The sequence below is a fragment of the Macrobrachium nipponense genome, chromosome 39, assembly GCF_015104395.2.
Source record: "Macrobrachium nipponense isolate FS-2020 chromosome 39, ASM1510439v2, whole genome shotgun sequence".
Taxonomy (NCBI): Eukaryota; Metazoa; Arthropoda; class Malacostraca; order Decapoda; family Palaemonidae; genus Macrobrachium; species Macrobrachium nipponense.
In genome coordinates this window covers 54,723,813-54,745,372 of record NC_061099.1, presented here as the reverse complement: position 1 = coordinate 54,745,372, position 21,560 = coordinate 54,723,813, and positions in this window count along the sequence as shown.

Here is a 21,560-nt window from a genome sequence, read left to right as displayed (position 1 = left end):
GCCAGTACCGTTCTAATTTTGCAGTTGGCCGAGGTGGGCAAGTACACTGCAGTGAGAGGTAGCACTGGGGAAAATGTTAGTGATAAAACTTTGGAAAGATATATTTAAAAAATATGCGGGGGCTCGAGTAAAGGAACTGCTAACAAAATCTGTAGAGTATATATATATATATATATATATATATATATATATATATATATATATATATATATATATATATATATATATATATATACGGGTTAGGGCTGGCATCTGATAGGGTTGATGTTGTATAGACAATGTGGATTTACACAAGAACGATGTTTATTTATTTATTTTTTTTTAAGCAGCAGCTGGGTGAAAATTTTCTCAATTCAAAGGAGAATGCCGAATGAGGTAAGTTATATATGCACCCACAGAAAATTATTTATAAACATAACAATAGAAGCTGACAAGTGCTTAAACGTTGCTACGAAAGCAAGCCTTGTATTAGAATACGTAGAGGATTGGTGGACTGACTTATGTACTGTAGCGGAGACCAAAGAATACATTAATAGTAAATGAATAAATAAAATAAAATAAATAAAGGTGGGGAGAGTGAAGGATTGAGGAGGAAAAGTAAGGGAAATACAAAAAATGCATATATATGTGCAAAACTTATAGAGAAAAGGAAGAGGCTGAGAATCAAATGCTGAATCACAGATATCAGCAGATCTTGTTAGGCAGTGAACTGAAAACTAACTGCAAAAGCAACTATACTAGTTTTCAAGTGTTTGAGAGCACGGCGTGTTTAACATAAATCCTGATAAATGGAATCATATAAATTTTTAAAGTAATGTAAACAGAAGTATAATAAACTAATCTAGGACCGAAAAACGAGGCAAATCAGGTTATGTTAAGCAAGGCTACTCTGCTCAAGTTTCACAAGTGTCTAGGGGAACAAAGGTGATGCGACAAGACCCGTTTACAGAAATGTAGTATGGATGTAAATACGTGACTAAAACTGTGAAATCTGCCGAGAAGAGGCTTTCGAGTAGTTTCGGTAGAGACGGGGATGAAAGGTTGACAAGCGTAGATATAAAAATGATAAGATAAAAGACCAATAGTCTTCTGCGGCAGTCTGGCACAGAACGGTAGACGTTACGTTTATGAGGAATTTTTCAATAAAAATTTTGGAGGAAAACAGGGTTTTGATACTAAACAGGAATGATGCTTCAATACAATTTGCGAGGAAACAGGGTTGGATACTAAACAGGAAATGTGTCTTCAATACAATTTGGCAGAAACAGGGTTTTGCATACTAAACAGGAAAGTGTTTCAACTACAATTGGAGGGAAACAGCGGTTTTTTGATACTAAACAGGAAAAATGCTGTTCAATACAATTTTCATTTCTGGAAGAAAACAGGGTTCTGACTACTAAACAGGAAATGTGTTTTCAATACAATTTTGGAGGAAAACAGGGTTTTTGTTCTGAAAAACACTAAACATGAAATGTTTCAATACAATTTTGGAGGAAAACAGGGTTTTGATACTAAACAGGAAATGTGTTTCAATACAATTTTGGAGGAAAACAGGGTTTTGATACTAAACAGGAAATGTGTTTCAATACAATTTTGGAGGAAAACAGGGTTTTGATACTAAACAGGAAATGTGTTTCAATACAAAACTTTTGGAGGGAAACAGGGTTTTGAGGAAAACTGATACTAAACAGGTGATCTTTCAATACAATGGAGGAGGGTTTATTACAAACAGGAAAAGTGTTTCAATACAATTTTGGAGGGAAAACAGGGTTCTGACACTAAACAGGAAATGTGTTTCAATCAATGGAAGGAAAACAGGGTTTTGATACTAAACATTTGGAAAGTGTTTCAATACAATTTTGGAGGAAAAACAGGGTTTTGATACTAAAACAGGACGTTTATAAACATTTTGGAGAGGGTTTTTTGATACTAAACGGAATGTGTTTCAATACAATTTTGGAGGGAAACAGGGTGATACTAAAACAGGAATGTGTTTTAATACAATTTTGGAGGGAAAACAGGGTTTTGCACTAAACAGGAAATGTGTTTCAATTACATTTTGAGGAAAACAGGGGTTTTGATTACTAAAACAGGAATGTGTTTCAATACAATTTTGGAGGAAAACAGGGTTTTGATACTAAACAGGAAATGTGTTTCAATACAATTTTGGAGGAAAACAGGGTTTTGATACTAAACAGGAAATGTGTTTCAATACAATTTTGGAGGGAAACAGGGTTTTGATACTAAACAGGAATGTGTTTCAATACAATTTTAGAAGAAAACAGGGTTTTGATACTAAACAGGAATGTGTTTCAATACAATTTTGGAAGAAAACAGGGTTTTGATATCAAAGAAGCACGAGAAGTTGCAAGATAAAGGCACGCTCAATGCCAGTATAGAGCTGAGGTACTGCTGGGCAACCTATGTATGGAGTTACATGAAGTGACGTGGAAGTTTACTCCATTGGTAACTTTCACCCTGCACTGAAAGGATGACCGTGGCAATGGTTGTTATCCCGTCCTCTCAACAACTATTAAAAATGAGAGAGAGAGAGAGAGAGAGAGAGAGAGAGAGAGAGAGAAGAGAGAGAGAGAGAGAGAGAGAGAGAAGAAGAGCGCTGCAAGAACTACATTAATGGACTTGAAGGGACAACTTTCACCTTGAACATAATCATCCTAATTATTCGAGAATTCGACACAGGCAAGAAGTACCCAAAGCGATAACCGTGAAGAGCCAACCACGCTAATCCTTCCAGAAGATTGCTAGAGTTGAATATATATATATATATATATATATATATATATATATATATATATATATATATATATATAATATATATATATAAATATATAAAATAATGAAAATTGACTAACTTATTCAAAATAAAAACTACATGGCGTCACAAACAACAAAATTTCACCGACACCGAAAAGCAGTACTCAAAACGGCAAATCTTTACAAAAGTCACCTTGACTCGCACACAACCATAAAATAAGATTTCATGAAACCTATAAAAAGTGAAAGATACTCATAAAACTCATAAGCGATAAGGCATATCAAAAGCTTTGGAATTGGTACAGTTACTCGTGTCAGCTATTACAAACCTCTTGCATTTCTATTAACATAAAAAAATGACACTATGGTTAAAAAGACTCCCGCGAGCATACTGGAGCGAGGGAAATATTGCCATCCCACATTCACTCAATTTTTCACGAGGGACATTTTAACTGCTCCTTAACTTCGCTTTATTTACATAATTGATATAAACGTCTTAAAAGAACAGCAAAGGTACGAGAACATCATAAAAATTAGTATCAGAATTCTAACGTGACAGGATGAAGAACCCGCCTGTCAGACGTTTCAAAGCGGAAGTCAAATACGACGATTATAATAGAAAAAAACAATATGGAATTTGTACCAACGGCCAATCGCTGGGACCTATGAGGTCATTTAGCGCTGAAACAGAAATTGGCGGTAAAAAGGTTTGAAAGCTGCAGTATGAATCAATTGTTAGGAGAGGGTGGAAAGTAAGATGAAAGGGAGAATATGATCGGAGATACAGTGAAAGGAATGAAAGGGTTTCCAGCCAAGGTCCGAGGGGACGCTGCTAAGAACCTTACGTAGTGCCTACAGTGTACATCATCAGGTGCACTGACGGCACTACCCCACAACGGGGACGACGACTATAAACATAACGTATATGAATATCTAATGACAACATGAAAGCGATTAAAAAGATAATGATTACATTAATCTACAAACTTTTAAAAGCCCATCAAATAAAAAAATTGTCTGAACAGTTACTAATAAAAACATTATAAAATGTTTCTTTTTTTTTTCATAAAATGAGAGTATTTCAATAATTCAATTTCACTCACACAAAGAAAATGTGTAAGAGGATGTAAATCGATGACGAAAGTCATTCGTTCCTGCAGACACGGAAGGAATGATAACAGCTTCATAGATTCGCAACGGGGAACTAACTATTTTTTTTTTTTTCCAATGTCGATGTGGGACGGCTTGTTGTCCCTCAGGATATGGAGAGCATTCCATTGGATTTTTTTTAGTCGACTTGTCTAATATTGCAATCTATCGCAGCCAACTAACAAACACCTTCACGAGAGAGAGAGAGAGAGAGGAGAGAGAGAGAGAAGAGAGAGAGAGAGAGAGAGAGAGAGGAATGATCTATTTTTCATCTGCGCACTTTCTGTGTACACATGCAGAGAGAGAGAGAGAGAGAGAGAGAGAGAGAGAGAGAGAGAGAGAGAGAGAGAGCGACATGATTTTCATTGACTGCGGTGTTTACTACCCTATCCCATCAATAGTGACACACTTAACATTCATCGAACATTACCTACCGACAGTGTTCTGCCTTCTCCTCCGCTACACAATCTCGTTCCTCACTTTGGATTACGGTTCCTCAACCTTCTTCCGATACCCTATCACTCCATGTGTTATCTGCATTACTTCAGGCAGAATTCCCTTTTCCAAACAAAGGCATTAGACGAAATCAGAGGACAGAATGACAACAGCTAAAATATCTCTTTCCTAGCGCAACAAACAATGACTACTGTTTTTGTTGAAACAAATTATGGATACAGTCGTCAGGGAATATCTTCTTCGGATAGCTTTAGATCATAGCTTATATAGTCATAGATCGTCTTACTCCCACAGGCCTAGAAAAAAATTATATATATAATATATATTTCCTAGATATATATATATATATATATATATATATATATATATATATATAAGAACCCCAAGACTCCCTTTGGAATGAAATAGGAGAAATCAAGTCATCTCTGATTAACCCTCACCGCCCCCCCCAAAAAAAAGTATCCTAAAAATAATACAAGAATGAAGGACTGGAGCAGCCGAGCCCTTACTAAGAACTATGACGAAAAGAAGCACTTTTATATAACCTATATATTATTAACTGATATTCGCGGACTACCTGGTAGTATGCGTGAACTTGCAGTTGCCTCCAGACAACATTTTACTATGTGCGGTAACTTTAAGTTCCACCGTTATAAAAAAAATGATGCCTACCCATAAGGCATAGAGGATGGCGGCATACATTACTCAAAAGACATGACAGAAATAGAGGCGCCGTGATACCCAAGATAACACTCAAGTGGAAGTGACAGTCATCAATTTTCTCTTAATTAGACACTCTCTTGAATGATGAAAATGAGGTTAGTGCTTTACGGTGGCGATGATATGATAAGGACGTCCGGTGCGGGTTATCATGCATTGTGCACAGAAAGGAAGTGGCAGTAGATAGCAGTTTATAACTCACGCCTCTTTCACAGAACGATTTAGAGGAAGGCATCATACATTTAACACAAGTAAACACGTTATGAGAGATAAGCATACATAAGAACATTTCCCGTGAGAGAGAGAGAGAGAGAGAAGAGAGAGAGAGAGAGAGAGAGAGAGAGAGAGAGATCTTAACCGATACATACTATACATAAGCCACTACAAGTACGCTTCACTACAGTAATGCTTCCAACTCCCCCGCCGCCCCGTCCTGCTTTGCACAATTCCCACAATTCATGCCGGCGATACTTAAATTAAATTGAATATCCAAGTCTTCTGGTTTTTTAACTAACTAAATAATGGAGGTAATAAAAAGCTAAATGGTAACCAACTTGCCACTATACGTCATGAATAAAAAGATCATCCTTGTTCCAACGTATACTAGGTACAGAACAAAAAAATATCGCAAGGGTAATCATGGCGCAGACAATCAGGGTGTAGAGCGATTAAATTCTAACAAGCACATTTCTGTGCAAGTGTTCATTCCTGCTAAACTTCACAGGCATCGATCGATATAAAACACGTATCTAGCATATCTGAAACTACTACTAATGGCTGCACTGACACAGCGCAAGGCGAGTGACTCAACAATGGTCTGGGGCTATTTGGATTGAGGGCCCAACGAGAAGAATGAATAAATAAGCTTAAGTTCGTGGAATGAAGGGGATGGCAGCCTTTTCAATTTAATGCTCTTTTTTGACAGACGAGTACAATAACAACCAGCTATGTTTTCGAATGTTTACTCTAACTTAGGAGTTGCACCACAATATCAGCTCATTTACAATTCACTAAAGCGGTTCAAGGGGCAGAGTGCCATTGCAAACTTCAATGTCACGATGCTGATCCCTTCTAAAATGGCTCACTCATTCTTCCTTTGGGAATTCGTCTATCCAGTGACTTCGCATTTTTATATAGTATATTATCCCTCTCTCCAATACACACGCACGCACGCACGCACAGCACACACACACACACATATATATATAGATAATATATATATATATATAGTATATATATATATATATATATTATAATATATATATATATATATATACACACACATATACACATACACATATACACACGCGCACACACTAAATGCAATGTCAAATATTTATGACGAATTCAAATTGATAAACTAGTTTCAGACTCATCGACGCACAAAAACAAGTCCGAATCCCTGTTCCCGCAAACTTAAGTTCACTTATAAAAAAATCAGAAAATATAATCTTTTCCAATGAACCTGTGATATACTGCCAAATACATTATAATCTAAAAATATAGTATGTAAACGAAAATCAGACGAAAAAACAAGAGGAGCAGGCAGAAAACAACTAAAACAAATAGTCTGACTATATCAAACAGAGAGTAAACAAAGAAAGCCTTGGTGTGCGCCGTAGTAGCTACGGAATTCTTTTCTTCCCCCTTTTCTGCAACACAATGGCAGGTACACCGCCAACATGTTTTGGATACAAAGCACAGCGGGTCGTTACCATTCTCGATACATCATCGACATTGTCGTTTGCCAATCTGAACACGGGACACGACGAAGTACAGGCGTGCCTCCATGATCGAAATTCCTGAACGCACTACAAAACGTATAGCTTTTTGTAATCTGCAGGCACCTCATCGGGAAAAATACAGCTATCAAATCATATATACAGCTTATCAATCATATTTTAATAAGACACGCATGCGCTATCGTGTGATTTATTCAAAACATAACTACGTTTATAAAACAAGGATTATCAATAAAAATGCGCATCTTCAAACGCCTACAGATTTTTTGATACGATAATGAAGCCAGGTAAAATTTCACTCGGCTTCTCTCAGAGTTCTTGTCAATACTCTTTTCGGCCGCATTGCAAAGATCTGCTGAAGAGAAATGTCAAGAATAACTCGGTAACCTCCTTAGCATGAATAATTCATAATCCATTTTTGAGACTCAATTTGTTCTAATTAATGTATTGATTACTGCATAAAACTTTGACCAGTTTAGAAAGCTGAATCGCGTAATACCAACCAGCATTAACAAATGGTTATAAAGAACAAGGGAACAGAACAACAGACGACCGACATGCATTACTTATACAAATACATTTTAAAAGGGTACTAAATATAGATTGACATTTCCGATTTCCGTCGAAGCTTCACCTCCTACTTAGGTTTAACACTCAGACCTTTACCGTGGGGGGAAAACTAAAATGTCAATTGGGGTGCTATTTCATAATATTTGAAATATACCATTCCTAAGTATAATCCTATACTGTACATTAGCAGCGCCTGCGCTCGGTCATTCTCATTACAGAGGCCAAAACGCGCAACTGTATAGACGACTGCGACCGAGTTAGCCGACTGGCAAATAGGTGAATATTGAATGAACAACCAGGTCTCCCTTTTATAGACCTGTTGAGGTAGACGGCCTACTTAAATGACAAGAGCACAACAGGACAATACAATTAGCCGAGGCCGATGGGTCACGAGATTTTAATATCGGAAACAATGCAATACGCTGATCGATAATTTAACGTTATCTCACTCGCTTGATATAGCCAGGTGGTTTAAAATCTACCCTACCTTATTCCTAGTTCCTTGACATATATAATTAAAAGATCTGGAAAAATGAAAGAACAAAAAAACGCAAGCAGTATCACGGGTACGTTTAAAAGTTTACGGCTGCATAAATAGCTGGCGACAAAATGCGATCATCAGCTCAAGAAGTTCCACGGGATTATCCTTACCTGGTATCTCCATACCGTGAATATTTTTACTTTAAACATATGGTTGTCCTTCAGGACAAAGCCATATGCCACCCAGATTGGAGCAATAAAACATTTTAAAATTTTATATATAATCTGAGGTGGAAAATAATAATAAAACATAAAAGGGAAACGAATGAGCATTCTCATTATTATTATTATTATTATATAAAAATATACGATCTACTCTCTCTTCCCATCAAGCCCTTTCAAATTATTCCATTCAAAACCAATGATGCATGAAAACTGCATAGTACTTTATTCTACAATATAATCACCGTATCTCTAGTTCCTATTTACTCAACATCTGCACAGACTGGACTACCTATAAAAATCTTGTTACTTTAGCCATCTTATTTTTCATATAATACACAACTACAATCCATTCAATCTTAATTAAAGGATCAACTTTTTCATAACTAAGGCACCGAAAAACCAGGACCTGAACATAAACTTTGATCATGTACCCCGTATGGAAAACTGGTTCACAGAAACTAAATGACTTTCAAAATAAAAATCCCGTCACATTTACTTTAAGTACGAATGTTGTCCAGTTAGCATGAATCAACGCTCAATTCAATAATACAATAAATTCTTGATGTCATGACCATCAGGTCTCTTGACAACAAATCTCTAACTTAAAAGCTAAAGATAAAAGTCACATGGGAACTTGAGAGAATTTACATCCTATTAGAGAATCTATTTTCCTTACTCAGCAATACTGAATTACTGTTCTTACATACAATGCAGTACAAAGCACAAAAGAAGTTAAGGACCTGCCAGTTCCCAATGCCAAGTGAGCTCAGTTATTTTTAACCGTATAAATAACCATAATCACAGAATAATGGAATGTCACATTTAATTTATACCAGTATTGTAAGTTCAAAAGCCAGATGGTAGAATCAGCACTGATGAAATGAAGAAATACAATGAACCTCTCAAAAGGAGCTTGTATATAATATATACACATTTACTATTGTTCAAAGAGTTACAAGCTTTCCTGGACTAACAGTCCTCATTGTCAGGTATCCGTGGTCAAGTGATATTTATATCTGTGTGGGGAGAGGATTAAAGTCCTTATTCCTGTTCTTATCCTCCTCCTCCTGTATGGCCCCACCTTTGCGACCTTGACCTTTCTCTGCCTGTCGATCCATCCAGTTGTTCAAAATCTGTGTGGTTTCTTGAGTTTTTGAGTCTTTTCTATCGTAGAATGTATGATTTTCCTCGATAAGCTGTCTTCAAATTAGTTTCTTATGTTGCCTGCTATTACATTGTTTGTGCATGTTATGAAGGCATTCTCTACAATCAGTCTGCCCACTTTGTTTGTACAGTCAGTCTGGCCACTTTGTTTGTGTTCCTGTACAATCTCTTTTGTGGCCTTTTTCCCAACAATGCTTGGCGACTGACGACATCTGATTATAGTTCCTTATGTTTTGTATGTGTTTTTGGCTTCATTCTTTGTATGATTTGCGGCTTTTGCCGAAGTAACGCTCTTCACAGTCTAGACATGCTGCTGTATATACACCCACTCTACCAACTTTTCAATTCTGACTACTTGTAACTGCCTATCAGTTTGAAATTATCTAGCTTTCTGTTGATGGGTGTAATGTTGTTGTTGTCAGGGACTATAATTATTTTCTTCCCTTTGTATGGTTCCTTTTTGTATCTTACCCTCTTCCCAAAATAGTTTTTCTCTTGCCTTAATGTGTGCCCATTCCCACCAATACTTATGGTGTCCTAATCTACTAAAGCTCTCCCTCAGGTATTCCAGCTCTTCATTCAAGAATTCGGGACTGCCAATTTTATAAGCCCTGATGGTCAACCATGTCATTACTCCCATTCTAATTTCTTTTCTGCTAACACTAAAGTACATATGTATGTATGAATTGGGGTGTCTTCTTTCTGTATACCTTAAATTTTCAACTTTCCCCTTCCCTCTTTACCAGTACATCCAGGAAAGGGATTTCTCCCTCCTGCTCTTCTTCTATTGTAAACTTTGTGTGTTCATTGGGTTTATTTACATTAAAAACAGAAAATGAGGGAAAGGATACTTTCCCACATCCTAAAGTAGTCCTTCAAACCAGATGCTATTAGTTTTTAGCTGATACATTAATTGCTTCTCAGCATTCTTGTGTTAGCCACTCGTGAATCAATCGCTGTCGTTTTTCAATAGGTTCTTCTGTTAGTGTACTGGTATTTGCATTTACCTGGTTTCATTATCATATTTGCTGATAACCTTAATTAGCAGTTATCAGTTCCCATGACTTGAGGTTCAGATAACCATGTGCATAACACTTTTTAAGATTTTGTTTTTATTTGCACCATTATCAATGTGTATTACGGTGTATTTGTATTTCAGGGTTCTTTCATTTAATATTGAAGTGTATCTATACTTTCCTGTTATCAATGATTTGGTTGCAGTTTAATTTTGCCATGGCTACATGTATAGATATGCAAGGTGCAAATTTGCATAGTGATAAACTGATTCAGACAGTATATATATGATGATGCTGTCCATCATCCTGTAGAGATAGGTAATGAGGTAGAGCAGTATTTAGCAGGTGAGCCTGCACTTGAAAGTCTTCTGAATTATAGTAGTGACCTGCGACTTTCCGAATTATAGTAGTGACCTGCAAGTGCTTTGCAGAATTTGGAGAATGCTTGGACTCCTTATCAGTCAGTATTGGCTAGAAATCCTGATTTACTGAGTACCAAATACAAGACTATAGAGTTGCTGGTCGCAATGCTAAGAGAATCAGAACAGTTCTATCTGGTAAAATTAATGAGAAAACCCTGTTTAAGGATAGTGATTACAGGTATTTTGCCTAGTAAGGGGAATGATCCACTTCCCTTGCCACAGTTACCACAGATAAAGATACCAAATTTTTGATGGTAAAGTATCAGGAATGGCCAGCATTTTGGGATTTGTACAGTAGTGTCGCTCTTGACCATACTGATATGTAACCAGTGTTTTGATGTTTAGTATTTCAAGATCCAGTCTCAAAGGTAATGCAAAATTTTAGTCATAGAAGTTCTTAGTATTACCAATCAGAATTATGATGTGGCTATACAAATACTGGAAGAGACTTATCTCAATAATGGCCAACTAACTCGTTCTTTGCCGAGAGTTTAGTAATTTACCCTCTCCCAGACATAATTATGAAGAAGACTTGAATTTTAGACTTGGTTATAGGAAACTGATGTTGCAAGCAAGTAGTAATAAGGGAAATGTTGAGCAGTCTGAGTCTCTTCTTACAAATATTTTGCTCCAGAAGTTGCCCCCAGAGACATCAAAATTACTTATCAGCAAATATCACATTTGATCTTTCATTTTCTCACATTTCAGAGGGGTTGAAATATGCACTAGATTTGTTTGAATACCGTCAGGAACAAAGTCCCCAAGGTTAAAATCAGTTAGTCATAACCCTCTCAAAGCAGCTTCCATTGTCTCTCTCTCTCGGTCAGATTCAGGTAAGGCACGAGATAGAAAATTAGTTCTGCTGGTAGCCAGTGGTCAAATGCAGTTAATATTAAAAAAACAGACTTCATAAGCCCTGTTTGTTCTGTAATGAAAACCATGTGTCCAAATATTGTAGTAATTATTCTAGTGTGGAATCTCATAGACAGAAGTTGAAAGAACTTTGTTTGTGCTTTTTATGCTTAGCCAGGTCATGTTAGTAACTGAAAAACACAGATGAAGTGTCAATGGTGTTTATGTATAGCGTTAGTTCTAGTTCTGTTCTCACAAGTGATTTGGGCAATAATGGTTCTGTATCTGTTCAGTCAAGTGCAGTATTACCTTGATATTGCCCTGAAAGTAAGTTGGTTTCAACTGCAACACCTACATTTACTGTTCAAGTTTCAGGTGGTGGCACAAAATTGCAACCATGTGCTTTTTTTATTACAGGTTCCCAGAGATCATTTATTTGTCCCACACTTATACAGAAGTTAAACCTTAACACTATCTCTTTCTCCATTTGGCTGTAACCCAGTGTCAATTAGTTGTGATCTGGTTAAGGTGGTAAGTTTGCTTAGGTAAATCAAGAATTACAGGTAAAGCATTGGTTCATGATAATCTTGATAGGTGTATTTTCACTCCTGGTACATCAAAGGTTGCACATTCCTTCATATTAAAGGAGTTAAGTTGGCTGATTGCTACCTTAATAGTGATAACGTTAATTGTATTCAGCTGATTATTGGTTTAGTGCTATGGGCATTTGTACTTACAGTAAAGCTGGTGGTGCCCTCATTTATGGTCCCATGCCTCAGAGGTCATATGATCAGTCAATGAATATTGTAGCCACCTAACACGGAATGTGTGCATGTGCTGGTGCAACAGACCTCTGTAGTGAATGTTGTGGCTTATCAAATCTTTGGGAATTGGATGCCTTAGGAATAAAGAGTTTTAGCTCTGACCAGAGGAGAGAAAAACTGATGAACATTTTGAGCAGTGTATTCATAAATTTGCCTTTCAAGTCAAGTTGCAATCCCCTACAAATTATTGTATAGCACTTGGACAATTGAAATTAATGATGGGGAAATTCATTAGTGATCCTTTACTTTGGCATCATTATAGTAGTATTTTGCCTGAATATTCAAATTGAGGATTTATTGAAAGTGTTCCATCATCATGTACAGAAGGACTCTAGTACAACCCCAATATGCATTATATTTAATGCATCTTTTAAAAGGTCTGGCATTTATTCCCCAAACGAATGTTTACTTACAGGACAGACCATCTTTGACCACTTAAGTTGTTTGAAATCACTTCTGCATTTAGAACCAATCCTTGGGCAGTTATTTCTGACATAAGCAAAGCATTCTGCAGGATCGGGATTGATGAATCATTACAAGATTGGTGCAGATTCATTTGGATGACAGAACCCAAAGACCAATTTAGTTATGTATCATACAAATCTAAGGTTGTATGTTATGCTGCTATACTTGTTCACCTTTCCTTTTGCAAAGTACCTTAGAATAATTATCACTTTAATGACCATTCACATCCCTTGGCAAATTCTCTGATGTCTTGCTTTTAAGTAGATAACTCTCTATGTACTTAAGAGAATGTTGAACAAATGTTAACTGACTACCCTGTTATTAATCATATATAAGAGCAGGCAGGCATGCCACTACAGGAATGGATGTCAAACAGTGCACATTTTAATGAATGTACTTGTGCAGAGAAACTGGTAACTACCAAATGGTGTAATTTCAGTTTTAGGAATTAACTGGAAAATTTTTTCAGATTCATTAAATGTGAAACCCTGTAGTGTGAATGACTCATCAGTCACCAAATGTTCTATTTTGTCATGTGTAAAAAGTGTCTTTGACCCGTCTTTGGCCATTAGGTTTAGTCTCCCCTGTAGTAATTTTAGGGAAAATATTAATTTCAGATTTGTGGAAACTACATTTGAAGTGGGATGAACTAGTCAACCCAGAGTTTAGAGAGAGATTTAACAAAATTAAAAAGCAATTGCTCATTGTTTCTAACATAGAATTAACTATTTTATTGCTGTTTTCCCAGGAAAATGTCAGCTGCATATATTTTGTGGCTCTTCACAAAAGGACTTTGGTGCTGTTGCATACTCAGTTGAGAGTTGAATTCTCAGACAAGTAATTTGTTTGTTAGTAAAGCCAGAGTTTGTCTCCAAAAGAAGCTAACCATACCAAAGCTGGAGTTGACATGAGTAAATACTGGTTGTAAACTAGCAAACACTTTGATATAACAATCATCTCTCAAATTTCAATGGTGTTTTATTTGGAGTGACACTGAAGTCACCATAACACAAATAAGGAGTGATAAATGTCAGGAAAATTGTTCGAGAAATTAAGACACTCGGCATTTCCCATCATGCATGCTAGCGCTAGGGAGAACCCAGCTAACCTTTTGTCAAGAGGTTATGATGAAAAGGTACTGTCTTCTTCTTTGTGGAAGTATGGACCAGAGTGGTTGATTAGTAGAAATTATCCTACTAAACATGAGTACAGGCAGTCCCCGGGTTATGATGGGTTTGGCTTACAACTTTCTGAGGTTAAGGCGCTTTTCAATTATATCCGTCAGAAATTATTTCCAGGGTTACGACGCCTACAACGCTCATCTGGCAGAAGAAATGACACCAAAAATGCAAAATAATCAATATTTGAAGGTTTTTCATGAAAAATGCAATAAGAATGCAGTTTACATAGTTTTGAATGCACCCAAAGCATTAAAAGTAAGATTTTCATATGATTTTTTATGATGTTCCGGCTTACGGTGATTTTCGGGTTACAACGCGTAACCCGGGGACTGCCTGTATTTAGTACATATATCATTGAACGGGAGTGTTGAGATCATTGCTGAACCAGTAAATGTTATGCCTACCTGTAATTATTAAATTTCATTGTTACTCTAACTTAACTAAAGTAAAGCGAGTACGTAATGCTTTTAGTCCAGGAATTTATCAGTACATATAGACAATGACTACCTTCAAGAATGAAAGTACACTCCTCCATTTTTTAGTTGATTAAACAAAAGCACAGATCTTGTGAGGTTTTACTTTCAAACAAAGGCAAATGATCAGTATTTGACTGTGTGCAGACTTGATTAAGACAGAATTCTTAAACATAGGAGTGTTTGCCCTCCTAACACCACAGAATACATTCTGAACTTCTCCCCTTCAAAGATTAAGTCTTTCTAGACAAATCTTTAAAGCTATAACTGGACACAGCAGAGCTTCCTCTTCATTGCATACTAAAGCAGCTAAATTAGGCTTTCTTTAACTGTTTTTAAACCATAAAACAATGGAAGATTAAAAAAAAAAAATGATGTGTTCCCCCTTAAACAAAGCCTTATAACCATTGGAGGAGGGTAAAAGACAGCTAATAACTGATTTAAACAGAAATCACAACAATCGTTGTAGGTAATAATTAAATAAAACCTTGGTGCCTACCTGTTTAGACTGAAGACTTCATGATTAATAACCAGGAGTCTGCTTAGTCTCAAGAGCCTCAGCGAGAAATTGATCTATTGCTAAGAGTTCTTGTAAGTCTGCCAAAGGGGTCTTATCCACTTACTTGGCTGATCCTATAAGGGCTATGTCAAAGGGTTTCAATCCACTTATATGACAAGTACCTTTTTTCTAAGGAGCACAATACCGATCCCGATCACCTTAACCTAACACCATGTTATTTCTAAGATTGCAAGGAATCATCCCCGAACCCCTTGCAAACAACCAAAAAACTCAAACACAATTATCTCACACATTACTTAATTACGAAAAATATAAAATCAAATTTAACTTTTTTGTACAACCCCGCTTTTAAGACCTATTCAAAGCCTCCTACTGGCAGAAGCAACGGCCGCCTGTGCGACGTCAAGTGCTCATGCCAGCAGAAAAACCTTGATACTGTCTCAAAAGGGAGGTTCATGTACGGATTTTTAGACAAAGTCTTTAGTACAACTCCGCTTATCAGGCACATTCGCAGTTCCTTACTGACAAGGGTAACAGCCGCCTGTGCGACAACTAGCCCCCTTATCAGTAGTAAACCAAAAACTTGCCTCAAGGAAAGGGAAGATTTACGTACGGTCAAAGACACAGTCTCTTATAGTATAGCCCATCCTGTAAAATAAACTCACAGTTCCTTACTTAACCAAGGCACTGGCCGCCTGTGCGACGTCTAGCGTTATGTAAGGTACGGTTTTGCATAAACTAATTTTAATCTTTTCAGTTAAGGATCGGTATGCGTTCCTATTCCCAGCACTGTATCCGCAGACACAAAAGGACCCAGAGAGAAGCACTTTTCATAGGTAATCCTAACATCTTTAAGATAGTGAGATGCGAATACCGAATTACATCTCCAATAGGTCGCATTAATAATATTCTTCATAGACATATTCTTCTGGAAAGATAATGACGTTGCCACAGCTCTTACCTCATGAGCTTTTACCTGCAGTGACTTATAGGAATCGTCTGGACATACACTGTGAGCTTCTGTAATCAAACTTCTAAACAAAATATGACAACGCATTTTTGGACATTGGCCTATTTGTATCCCGCACCGCGCACCATAAACTTTGTTTACATGCCCGTAGCTCTTCTTTTCTTTTTAAGATAGAACTTTAGAGCTCTAACTGGGCATAAGGTTCTTTCAATTTCGTCTCTCACCAAAGTTGAAAGACTTTTTACTTCGAAACTCCTTGGCCAGGGTTTCGAAGGGTTTTCATTTTTAGCTAAAAATAAAGTTTGGAAAGCACAGATAGCCGCGTCTTTCCTATAACCCACTTGAGAATCTAGGGCATGGATTTCACCGATTCTCTTAGCGGTAGCTAAGGCTATAAGGAAAATACACTTTCTCGTCCAATCTCTGAATGAGGCACGGTCGGCGGGAGGTTCAAACTTTTTTCTGACGAGAGGAAACTTGAGTACGACATCCAGGTTCCAGCTTGGAGGAACTGAGGATATAGATTTAGAGGTTTCAAACGATCTTATTAAATTGTGTAAATCTTTATCTTCTGCCAAATTCAATCCTCTATTTCTAAAAACAGCCGAGAGCATGCTTCGGTATCCTTTTATGGTAGAAACAGAAAATCTGCTATATTAGTCACAGAGGTATCGGAGGAGGACAGTTTATTCTTCCTACACCACCATCTTCTGAACACATCCCACTTCGATTGGTAAAACCCGAATAGTTGACGCTCTTCGGCTCTAGCAATTGCTTTCGAAGCTTTGCTTGAAAAGCCTCTCGCTCTGACCAATCTTTCGATAGTCGAAAGGCAGTCAGAGCGAGAGCGGGGAGGTTTTGATGGTACCTCTCGAAGTGGGGTTGTCTGAGAAGATCTATCCTGTTTGGAAGAGATCTTGGGTAGTCTACTGTCCATTCCTGTACCTCTGTGAACCAATCTTGGGATGGCCAAAACGGGGCGAAGTGTTAGTCTCGTCCCTGTTGATGCAATGAATTTCTTCATCATCACTCCTAGCAACTTGAATGACCCGACCACTCCAGTAGCATGGCACCGCTATCGCTCTCGGGTCTTCAACTGAGGAGCAGAAGTTTTCTATCCTTTTTGAAAGGAATGTCGCAAATAAATCTATTTGTGGCCTCCCCCACAGTTTCCATAGACTTTGACAAACCTGCTCATGTAAAGTCCACTCCGTGGGGAGAACTTGGTTTGTTCTGCTGAGCCTGTCTGCTCTCACATTCTTTTCTCCTTTCACAAATCTGGTTAGGAGTGTGATGTTCCTCTCCTCCGTCCATGACAGCAGGTCCCTCGTTATCTCGTAAATGGAGAACGAATGCGTCCCCCCTTGTTTTTTTATATAAGCCAACGCAGTGGTATTGTCTGCGTTGACTTGGATCACTTGATTTTTTACTTCTGATTCGAAGAATCTCAGTGCCAGGAACACTGCATATAGTTCTTTGGCGTTTATATGCCAGTCCTTCTGTTCTATCTCCCATCTGCCCAACACTTCTTTTGCCCCTAGAGTCGCTCCCCATCCCGTCTCTGAAGCGTCTGAGAACAAGGTTAGGTTTGGGTTACGAACCTCTAGAGACACTCCCTCGTTCTTTTTAAGTGGAAGCAGCCACCACTTCAGGTGTTTTCTTCGCTTCTAATGTCACACAAAAGTGTCCGACAAGACGTCCCTTCTTCCAAGTCATGATTGTTTTAGGAAGAATTGTAGTGGTCAAAGATGAAGTCTTCCTAGGGACACAAATTGTTCTAGGGAAGAAAGAGTCCCTAGAAGGCTTAGCCACTCTCTGGCTGAACTCTTCTCTTTCTTTAGAAAGGACGTAACTTTCTGAGTCCCTCGCAGAATCCTTTCTTGGGACGGAAAAACCCGAAAATCCCGAGAATTCATCTGAATCCCTAAATAGACTAAGTCCTGACTGGGGATCATCTGTGATTTCTCGAGATTCACGAGTAGTCCTAATGAATTCGTCAAATCGAGTGTCTTCCGTAGATCCTCCAGACATTGTTTCTGGGATTTTGCTCTTATTAGCCAATCGTCTAGATAAAGAGAGACGTTTATGCCCTCCAGATGTAGCCATCTGGCTACGTTCAGCATCAGGTACGTGAATACCTGAGGAGCGGTGGAGAGGCCGAAGCACAAGGCCCTGAACTGAAAGACCTTTCCTTGTATAACGAACCTTAGATACTTCTTCGACGATGGGTGAATAGGAACGTGAAAGTAGGCATCCTGCAGGTCTAGAGAGACCATCCAGTCTCCCTCGCAGGGCTGAAAGCACCGAGGCAGAAGTCCTCCATCGAGAACTTTTTCTTTTCTACATAACGATTCAGGATGCTCACATCCAAGACCGGTCTCCATCCCCCCGATGCCTTTGGTACTAAAAATAGGCGTTGTAACAAAACCCCGGGGAGGAAGGATCCTGAACCTCCTCTATTGCTTCCTTGTCTTTCATCGCTATCACCATCTGAAGAAGTGTCTCTCTCAGCACAGGGTCCTTGTACTTCGCCGATAGTTCCTTCGGAACTTTCGACAAAGGTGGTTTGTCCTGAAAAGGTATGATGTAACCCTTTTCCAAGACTGCTAACGTCCGAGGGTCGGCTTTCCTTATTGCCCAGGCTCCTACAAAGTTTCGGAGTCTGGCCCCTAAAGAAGTTTGGAGGATTTTTGCTGCTACTTTGTTCTCTTAAAGGCCCGAAAGGAAGACTTTCCTCGCTTCTCTGTCGTCTTCCTTTTTGTTGGAGGTCGAGAGGTGGAACCTCTCCGAAAGGGCACTACCGGAGTACGAGTAGTCTTCTTAGCCACTGAAACCGCTGGTCTTGCTTTCCTGGTAGACTGAACCAAGAGATCTTGGGTTGCTTTCTCAGCCAGCGACTTTGTAATATCCTTCACCAAGAGAGAAGGAAAAAGATGCTCCGATATAGGAGCATACAAAAGGGCTGACCTCTGTGAAGGGGACACGGCTTTGGTCAGGAATGAACCAAACAACTATCTCTTCTTCACTACTCCAGCACCGAAAAGAGATGTCAATTCTCCCGAACCGTCTTGAACGGCCTTATCCATACAGGATAAAATACTATGTAGAACTTCGGGTTCCAAAACGTCCGGTTCTTTCGCCTTCTTGGCCAGCACTCCAAGGGACCAATCCAAGAAGTTAAAAACTTCTAGTACATGAAAACGCCCCTTAAGGTGCTGATCCAATTCTGACATGCTCCAATAAGCCTTCGCGGAGTTCAATGCCTGCCTTCTTGATGCTTCTACTATGCTAGAAAAATCAGCTTCTGCTGAAGATGGAAGCATAAGACCCATTGATTCTTCCGTCTTATACCACATTCCTTTCCTCCCTCCGAGTTTACGAGGAGGAGAGCAGAAAACTGTTTTCTGAGCCTCCTTCTTCACATTCATCCAGTTGTTTAATGATTGAAGAGCTTTCTTCATTGAAATAGCTGGTTTCATTTTTAAGTACGAGGATGACTTAGGAGTCCTCGTACTCGAAAACAACGATCTCGGAGAGGGAGGAGCTGCTGGGCTTAGGGAATCTCCAAACTCTTGAAGAAGCAGAGACGCTAATACTTTGTAATTAGAAACGCCCTCATTATTCGGGGTTTCTTCCTCCGACACGTCTTCCAACTCCATCATGGAAGGAGAGAGAGTTCTTATATGGGAATCTTTTTCCTTAGGAGAGATACTTCTAGAAGGAGAGAGGCTAGCCGATCTAGAAGCTCTCTCTTTCCTATCCAATAATTTCTCTTGAGACCTTGAAGTCGAAGCCTTTGATGTACAAGGTTCTCTTTGAGGAGTTCGATCCCCTTTATCCTGAATCGGGCTCCTATTTGCAGGAGAATCGCTATCTGAAGATATTACATGCCTCATTAAATATCTCTTCCTAGCAACTTCTAGCTCAACTTGTAATCCCTTATCAGCTGGCGCCTTGCGCCTGGTTGTCTCCTCACGCGTGGCTGGCGCATCGCGCCTGGTTGGCGCTTCACGCTCGGTAGTCTCCTTTGATACACTTTTCCTACTCTCAAAAGGTTGTTCTTTATCCATAAATCCATCTTGTTGTCCTGATGTTGGTTTGCGCTTGACCAGAGCCTCCCGCCTGGCTGGCGCTTCGCGCTGGCTGGCTCCTCGCTACTTGGCTGGCGCTTCCCGCTCAGCTGGTGCTTTGCACCTGGTTGTCTCTTCGCGCCCCGAAAGCGCTCCATGAACTCGTACTTTCGTGGGTCTGTGAAAGATAGACTCTTCATCCGAAGAGGAAACTTCTTTCCTGGGAGGTTGATAATAAGGTGTCCTCGATTTCTTCACAGGAAGATACTTATCCTTTCTTCTGGGAGGATCTCGGGAAAGAACCCCGACCAGGGAAGCAATGGACTCCTGCATATCTTTCAATATCTTAGTAGTTTCCTCCCTTTGATCTAAATGAGTTAAAGGAGAGGATACTTTCTCCATTCTCGACGACTTAGCAGGAGAAGGCAAAACTTTTGCTTTCTTATTTTCCGTCGGGGAATCCTCCGAAAAACGCTCCGAACTCGAGTTAATTCTAGTTTCTTTCCATATCCTCTTAAGGGGACGAGAATGATCCGCCGATCTCCATCCTCTTTTCTTTTAGGTGACGAATTCTCGGATGACGAAAAACATTCACGAAGAACGCTTTTTCTAATGCGCTCTTTGGCAGTCTGGGATGTCACAGAATCTGCCGAAGAGACGTCTGACTGGTGGGGATTTCTCCATAACCTCCGTACGGCTTTTGACATTTCTTCTCCTCTGGGCTTGGGAGCTTGAAAGAGGTCTAGTTGTGAAGCCAGTCAGACGCCTCCTCCACTTCACTGGGGATATTCACATCACTTTCCACAGCACTAAAATTTTGCTTGTTACTTCTATGACAGCCATCTTTATGCTCATTTTCATAAGCGCTGCTTTTTTTTTTTTTTTTTTTTTAAGGCTTGCGATCTCCGAGGCAGAATCGTAGGATCTGCATTGGAGAAAGTCCTGAAACATTAGAAGGAGCATCATAATGTTTTAGAAGAGGGTACATAATTACTCACCAATTCACTCGAAGATAGAGAGCTAGGCTTGGTTTTGGAAGAGGACTTCCTTAACTGGTCTTTCTCTAACTTCTTCAAATAAGAAGTTAGAGACTTCCACCCTTCAGCACTCAAACTCTCACATTCACGACAAGTGTTATCGATCAAGCATTCATACTTCCTACATATTCTACACAGTATGAGGATCAACCGAAGCTTTCGGTATCCTCACCTTGCACCCTGCATTCACATATTCTCACTACACTTCCAGAATCGACATCATAATGAATCAGACAAATTCCAATAACGGTCCACAATAACGTATGCCAGTACACGATCCAAATACGTCACCAAAAGGTCCAAAACGAAGATCAATTGCAATCCAAAAACGAAATCCAGCCGGAGATACCAACAACGATGTTACCAGTATGGCCGACAGAAAAAATATGATGGAAAACGGGAATGGTTCCTATTCCTGCCACCCAGCGGCAGCGCGGTTGATCACCTGA